The 7,749-nt window shown below is 39.6% G+C and overlaps 1 long non-coding RNA gene across 1 annotated transcript in view; it reads left to right on the forward strand.

The window, feature by feature from the left end:
* LOC127484906 (uncharacterized) overlaps positions 1-6,796 on the forward strand; it is a 58,536-nt gene extending 51,740 nt beyond the window's left edge. The window contains exon 5 of the long non-coding RNA XR_016228119.1: positions 6,105-6,796. This is a non-coding gene — a long non-coding RNA (uncharacterized LOC127484906). The remainder of the gene's footprint in view (positions 1-6,104) is intronic.
* The last annotated feature ends 953 nt before the right edge of the window (positions 6,797-7,749 follow it).

Here is a 7,749-nt window from a genome sequence, read left to right on the forward strand (position 1 = left end):
TCTCATTTCTGATATTGGTAATTTGTGTCCTCTCTCTTTTTAGTTCAGCCTGTCAAGAGATTTATCAATTTTATTGGTCTTTTAAAAGAACCAGATCTGTGATTAATTGATTTTCTCCATTCAGTTTTTTGATTTCTACTCTTCTCTTTACTATTCTTCCTTATTCTTGCTTTGAGTTCGTTTTGCCCTTCCTTTACGTTTATTGAGATGAGAACTTGTATTATTGATTTGAGAGCTCTCTTGTTTTCTATGCATTTTTAGTGCTATAAATTTCCCTCTCTGCACTGTCTTAGCTGCATCCCACAAATTTTTCATTTAGTTCAATGTAGTTTCAATGTCTTTTGAGATTTTTCCTGAAGCCATTAGATCTTTTTAATGTGTTTTGTTTAACTGCCAGTGCTTAGAGGTTTTTCCTTTTAGCTCTTCACTGCTAAAATCATTATGGTCAGAGAATAATCCAGGTATGATTTCAAGTCATTTCCATTTTTTAAGGTTTGTTTTATGACTAAGGATGCTGTCTGTTTTGGACAATGTGCCATATGCTTTTTTTTTTTTTACAGGCAGAGTGGACAGGGAGAGAGAGAGAGAGACAGAGAGAAAGGTCTTCCTTTGCCATTGGTTCACCTCCAATGGCAGCTGCGGCCGGAGTGCTCCGGCCGGCATATTGCACTGATCCGAAGGCAGGAGCCAGGTACTTATCCTGGTCTCCCATGCAGGTGCAGGGCCCAAGCACTTGGGCCAACCTCCACTGCACTCCCTGGCCATAGCAGAGAGCTGTCCTGGAAGAGGGGCAACCGGGACAGAATCTGGTGCCCTGACCGGGACTAGAACCCGGTGCACCGGCGCCGCAAGGGAGAGGATTAGCCTAGTGAGCCGCGGCGCTGGCCGCCATATGCTTTTTAAAAGGAGGTATGTCTACCAATGCAGGACAAAGTGTTAGATTCAGGTGGATGTGGTTGCATTAGTTTTCTATGGCTGCAGTAACAAATTATCATGAACTTAATAGCTTAAAACAAAACAAATTTATTATCCTAACAGTTCTTTCATTCAAAAGTCTGAAATGAGTCACACAGGGCTAAAAGCAATGAGTTAATGGGGTTGTGTTCCTTTCTAGAGGTTCTAGGGGGAAATCCATTACTTTGTTCTTTCTGTCTTCTAAAGGCTGTCCACATTCCTTGGCTTGCAGTCCTTTTGTTCCACCTTCAAAGTCTGCTGTGAGCTGAGCCCTTTTCATTTAACATCACTGTGACCTCTCCTACCTAATTTTTGTACATTTAAGGACTATTGTTATTATATTTAGCCTGTATAGACAATCAAGAATTATCCTTCTATTTTAAAGTCAACTGGTAAGCAACCTTAATTCCATTGGTTACCTTGATTTCTCTTTGCAACAGATTCAGATTCTGGATATCAAAACATGGATATCTTTGGGAAGCTATTATCCTGCCTACCACAATGATTTTTTGTTGTTCTTCTGTGTGCACACTGATTTCATTTCTTTTTTTTAAAGCTTTATTTATTTATTTATTTATTTATTTGAAAAGCAGAGTTCCAGAGAGAGAGAGAGAGAGAGAGGAGACACACACAGAGATCTTCTATCTGCTGGTTCCCCCTGCAAATGGCCAGGGCTGGACCATGCTAAAGCTAGAAGCCAGGAGCTTCTGGGTCACCCTTGCGGGTGCAAGGGCTCAAGCACTTGGGTCATCCTCCACTGCTTTCCCAGGTGCATTAACAGGGAGCTGGATGGGAAGTGGAGCAGCCAGGACTTGACATCATCCATATGGGATGCAAGCACTGCCTACGGTAGCCTAAGCCACTGTGCCACAGTGCTGGCCCTCATGCTCTATTTGTTGACTTGTTTATTCCTCCTTTAAGTTCTTTCAGTTTTTGGTTCATGTATTTTGAAGCTCTGCTTGTTGGTGTGCAAATTCAGGATTACTTTGTCACCTTGATGTATTGAATTTTTTATCATTGTGAAATGTTTCTCTCTATCCCTGATAATATTTGCTCTGAGATCTACTTTCTCTCTTTAATATTGCCACTCCTGCTTTCTTTTGATTAATGATTATATAATATACCCTCTTCTGTCCTTTCACTTTCAACTGCCCTATTTCAGTATATTTAAAGCGATTTTTTTTTGTGGAAAGCACATAGTCCAGCCGTATTAATTCATCCACTCTGCCAGCCAGTCTCCCTATATTTACATCTAAGAAAACAGGAATGCACTGGGACGTGAGTCTTCTGTTTTACTTATTTCGTTTTTGCTCGTTCTCTTTTTTACCTTTTTAGAGTCCAGGTCTTTATTCTTACACTTAGTATGCCATGAATTCATAAGGAATGGGTTCTAGCAGCTCAGACTCCTTTCCATGTGTTTTGACAAAGTGGGCTCTGGGTGGAGCAGGCCGGTGCTTCCGTTGAACCCAGATGCCTTTCTCTTTGGGTTCCTCCTTTTTCTGATCATTTTCGTTTGCGTGTTTCAGGAAGCTATCTTGGTTTTTAGAGTGCATCATATAGTCAATATCCACATTAACTCTCTTGGCAAGAATGTTGCCCTTATTTGTTTACAATAATGCCAACAGCATGCTGGGTAACATTGTAAGCTCTCTCAATTTTGATATGGTAATATTTATGGGGCATTCCTGTTTGAACAGTACTCATTCCCTTGATGTCTACAATATCACTTTTTTGTAGGTGTACATGGAACAACCCCATGTTTTATAAAAGGCCTGGGGATCATGCATTGGGTGCCTCTCTTCTTTCCCTTTGTGTTCATCATCTTGATGAAATGCCGAAAGATGGCGATTCAGGCCAAAAGGAAGTTTCATTCTCTTTTTATTGAAGTACAACTTACATTATTTCAAACTTACCATTTTCATTTTAATTCAGTGGCATTTTGTATATTCATGGTATTGTGTAACCAAATCTCTATGTAGTTCCAAAAAACTTCATCCCTGCTTAAAGAAACCTTATGCCCTTAAGTAGTCATTTCCTATTTACTTCTCCTACCTTCTTCACCCCAACCTTAGCTGTGGTGAACACCAATTTATCTTCAGTCTTCATGTACGTATCTATTCTGGGTATTTCAAATAAATGGATATATGCTGATTTCTTTCACTCATCATAGTGTTTTTAAGGTTCATCCAAGTGCAGCATGAGTCAGTATTCATTTTTTTTTTAGCATGAACTTTTATTTTTAATTGACAAAGGGTGCAATGAGATGCTTGGACATTTGTATACATTGCACACTGATTATATCAAACTAAAATATCTATCAACTCACATACATATTATTTTTATAATGACAGTGTTTAAAACCTATTCTTTTAGCAATTTAGAAATACACAATACATTAGTAACTATGGTACTCATGATATGTAATAGATCTCAAGAATTGATTGCTTCTGCCTAACTGGAACACTGTACCTTTTGTTCAACATCTTCCCATTTCTCATGTCCCTTCCCTAGTCTCTAGTAACCACCATTCTACTCTCTTTCCACATATAAGTGACATCATGCAGTATTTTATCTTTCTGTTCCTTGCTTTTTTTTTTAACGTAGCATAATGTCCTCTAGGTTCATCCATATTTCAAAATTAAAGGATTTCTGGGGTCGGTGCTGTGGCATAGTGGGTAAAGCTGCCGCCTGCAGTGCTGGCATCCCATATGGGTGCTGGTTTGAGACCTGGCTGCTCCACTTCTAATCCAGCTCTCTGCTATGGCCTGGGAAAGCAGTGGAAGATGGCCCAAGTCCTTGGGCCCTTCCACCTACCTGAGAGACCTGGAAGAAGCTCCTGGCTCCTGGCTCCTGGCTTTGGCTTGGCCCAGCTCCAGTCATTGCGGCCATTTGGGGAGTGAACAGCAGATGGAAAATATTTTCTTGTTTCTCCTTTTCTCTCTGTAACTCTGCCTTTCAAATAAAGAAAATAAATTTTCAAACTTGAATTGAATCTGTAGATCATGATGGGCAGCATGGCTATTTTGATAATATTAATTCTTCTACTTCATTCATTTGTGTCTGCTAAAATTTCTTTCATTATATATTTCATAGCTTTCAGCATGCAGACCTTTCAACTCCTTGGTTAGATTTTCCAAAATATTTTTGTTTGTAGCTATATTAAATGGAGTGGCTTTCTTTGTTCCCTTTTTGGATAGTTCCATACTCATATATAGAAATGCTACTGGGGCCAGTGTTGTATCATGATGGGTGAAGCCACTGCTTGTGATGCCAGCATCCCATATGAGTACCAGTTTGTGTCCCAGCTGCTCCACTCCTGATCCAGCTCCCTGCTAATGGCCTGGGAAAAGCAATGGAAGATGACCCAATTGTTTGGACCCCTGCCCCCAATGTAGGAGACACAAATGAAGCTCTTGGCTCTTGGCTTCAGCCTGGTGCAGTGTTGGCCATTGTGGCCACCTGGGGAGTGAATCAGCAGATGGAAGATCTCTCTCTCTCTCTCCCTCTCCCTCTCTCTGTCTCTCTCTCTGTCTCTCCCTCTCTCTCTCTCTCTGTTACTCTGACTTTCAAAATAAATAAATACATCTTCTTTTTTTAAAAAAGGCACTAATTCTTGTATGTATATTTTGCATCCTGAAACTGTAATACATTTGTTTATTAGTTCTAACCATCTGCAAGCAGCAACAATTAATACTTGCTTTCCAGTTTGGATGCCACACTTTTGGTGGGGGCCTAATTGCTCTGACTAGAAATTCCAGAACTATCTAAGAATAGAATGGTAAAAATGGGAAATGCTTATCTCGTTTCTGATTTTAGAAGAAAAGCTTTCAACTTTTTCCTGTTTCAGTGCAGGTTTATCATATGTGGTATTTACTGTGTCGAGACACAGTCCTTCTGTGCTCAACATCTTTTTTAAATTATGAATGGATGTTGAATTTTTCAAATGTTTTTTCTCATGTATTTGGAATGATCACACGGTTTTTCTTCACTTTGTTAATGTGGTATATCTCATCTGTTGATTTTCATATGGCGAACTACCCTTGCCTCTCAAGGGTAGATCCCACTTGGTCATGGTGTGTGATCATTTAATGTGTTGTTGAATTTAATTTACTGGTATTTTATTAAGTATTTTTACATTTTTGTTCATTGGGGATATTGGCCTATAATTTTCCTCTTCTGTGTCTTTGATATCAGGGTAAGGCTGGCCCTATGAAATGAATTTGAAAGTGCTCACTTCTCTTGCAGTTTTTTTTTTTTTTTGAAGAGTTAAGAAAAATTGTCCTTCAAAAACAAAAACTGAGACAGTTCCTTACCATTCAACATCTTTTGTTATGTTTGAAAGACTAATTCATAGAGTCATTTAAACTATCTGATTGTTTATGTATTTTGTGGATATAGTGTAGTTCTAATTTATATTTTTATTTGGTAGATTTATATAGTGCCTTTGATCTCTAGAGCATCCTTACTTTTTAGGACATAATGGAAAAAAAAACGATGCATTTTTCTATGAAGCTTTCTGTTATGGTTTATTCTTATTTCACATTCATCTCAAATGACAAACAACGAATGTCTGGGCCATTTACTAAGCCAAAATTCTCTGACTCAAGTTTTCTCACTACAGCAGTTATAGTCCTGAGCACTAGTCTATAAAAACCTGTAAAACTAAAAAGCATTATTATTCATTAATTAATAACTCTCCCAAAAACTCTACCAAACCTTACACTGTGTTCTCAGGTGCCACTCTTGAATCTAACATTAAAATGTTGAACTGATTTTTCTTTCCCCTGAAATGACTCTTGTTTTAGAAGCGCATTTCAAAATCTTTGTTTAATAACTCATCAGACTTCTTCCAGCCTCTGCATCCCAGGACACATAGGCCACCATTTTCGTAGTAATTATGCAGAGGATCTGGAGGAAAGATTTGGGTGTCCGAGTGATGCCATTACAAAAGAATCACTTGTACACTGAACAGTTGAAAGAGAAATGGGTCAAGTTTCCCAGGTTAATCTTCCTCAGACTTGAACTCGTTGTTTAGGTCCATATGTGGTTTGATGAAGAAATTGGAAGTGGGAGGTATTAGGTGTATCGATTTTCTATCATCTCTCAAGTAGGAAAGGAGCAACATTTTCATATCATCATATACTCTGCAGGTCTGGAAGAACAAAGGAGCCTCAGAGACCATCTCTTCAACCCCCTCGTCTGATGCTAGAATCTCCTTTACAACAGCACATCACCTGCAATGACAGTTCCTCAAGCAAACTCCATTTTCCCGACATGCAATATCTCTAGGCTTCCATTCAGTTGTTCTAGTTATATTCCATGGGGCCATTCAGAAAGAGACTAATGCCTCTTCCACAGGCAATTACACAGCTGCCATATCCTCCACATTACAGCATCTCTAGGTTGATCATCCCGAGTTTCAAGTGTTCCTCCTCTGATGGTGGAGGCACTTAATAAATATGTGTGGAATAAATTAATGAATCAGTGATGACCTTTCTCTGAATATATTCCAGTTTGTCTACATAATTTTAAAAAAATTAATATTAATGGAGTGCTTACTCTGCACTACTTCATTTAATCTTTACTATAGCCTGATTAGTATCTGTATTGTAAAGTTGAGGAAATGGAGACAGAAGAGACTAAGTCATTTGTTCAAAGTCATAGAATTAGAAATTATTAACTTGAATATACTTGAAATAAGGTGTTGATTACAATAAATTTCCCCACTAAACTAGAGTATTTTTGCTTATTACTTGTTAAACTTCTTATTTGGTAAAGTATTAAGCCTTTTTACTATAATATAATTTTAAATATGTTATCTCAAAAACTAAAAAAGACAAGAAAGGGGAAAGAAAAGAGGGTGGGAGGGAGGGGGGAGGGAGGGAAAAAGGGAATATCAAGATGCTTTTAGAATAGTATCCACAAATCATATTGAATCTGTTAAAAACTAATTAAAATCAAAATTAAAAATAATGGACCTGCACTGTGGTGTAGGAGGTAAAGCCACTGCCTGACATGCTGGCATCCCATGGGGTGCAAGTTCTAGTCCTGGCTGCTCCACTTCTGATCCAGCTCTCTGCCATGGCCTAGGAAAGCAGTAGAAGATGACCCATGTGCTTGGGCCCCTGCACAAGGTGCTGGCTCCTGGCTTTGGATCAGCCCAGCTCTGGCCATTGCAACCAATTGGGGAGTAAACCAGCGGATGGAAGAGCTTTCTCTCTCTGCCTCTGCCTCTCTGTAACTCTGCCTTTCAAATAAATAAATAAATCTTTAAGTAATAATAATAATAATAAAGTTCATATTACACTATTCTGCATTCTTGAGAGTGTTTCTCAGTAATTAATACCAATATCCTAGCCGGCGCCATGTCTCACTAGGCTAATCCTCCACCTTGCGGCACTGGCACACCAGGTTCTAGTCCCGGTAGGGGCGCCAGATTCTGTCCCGGTTGCCCCTCTTCCAGGCCAACTCTCTGCTGTGGCCAGGGAGTGCAGTGGAGGATGGCCCAAGTGCTTGGGCCGTGCACCCCATGGGAGACCAGGATAAGTACCTGACTCCTGCCATCAGATCAGCGCAGTGCACCGGCCGCAGCACGCCTGCCACAGCGGCCATTGGAGGGTGAACCAAAGGCAAAAGGAAGACCTTTCCCTCTGTCTCTCTCACTATCCACTCTGCCTGTCAAGAAATTTAAAAACAATACCAATATCTGGGGCGAAGCCAAGATGGCAGAATAGTGAGGGCACACACTGATAGTCCAGGAAAAGATAGTTTAATAAAAGTGGATTTACTGTAGTC

Source organism: Oryctolagus cuniculus, chromosome X, assembly GCF_051225735.1.
Source record: "Oryctolagus cuniculus isolate XC-2025 breed Fujian yellow rabbit chromosome X, ASM5122573v1, whole genome shotgun sequence".
Lineage (NCBI taxonomy): Eukaryota > Metazoa > Chordata > Mammalia > Lagomorpha > Leporidae > Oryctolagus > Oryctolagus cuniculus.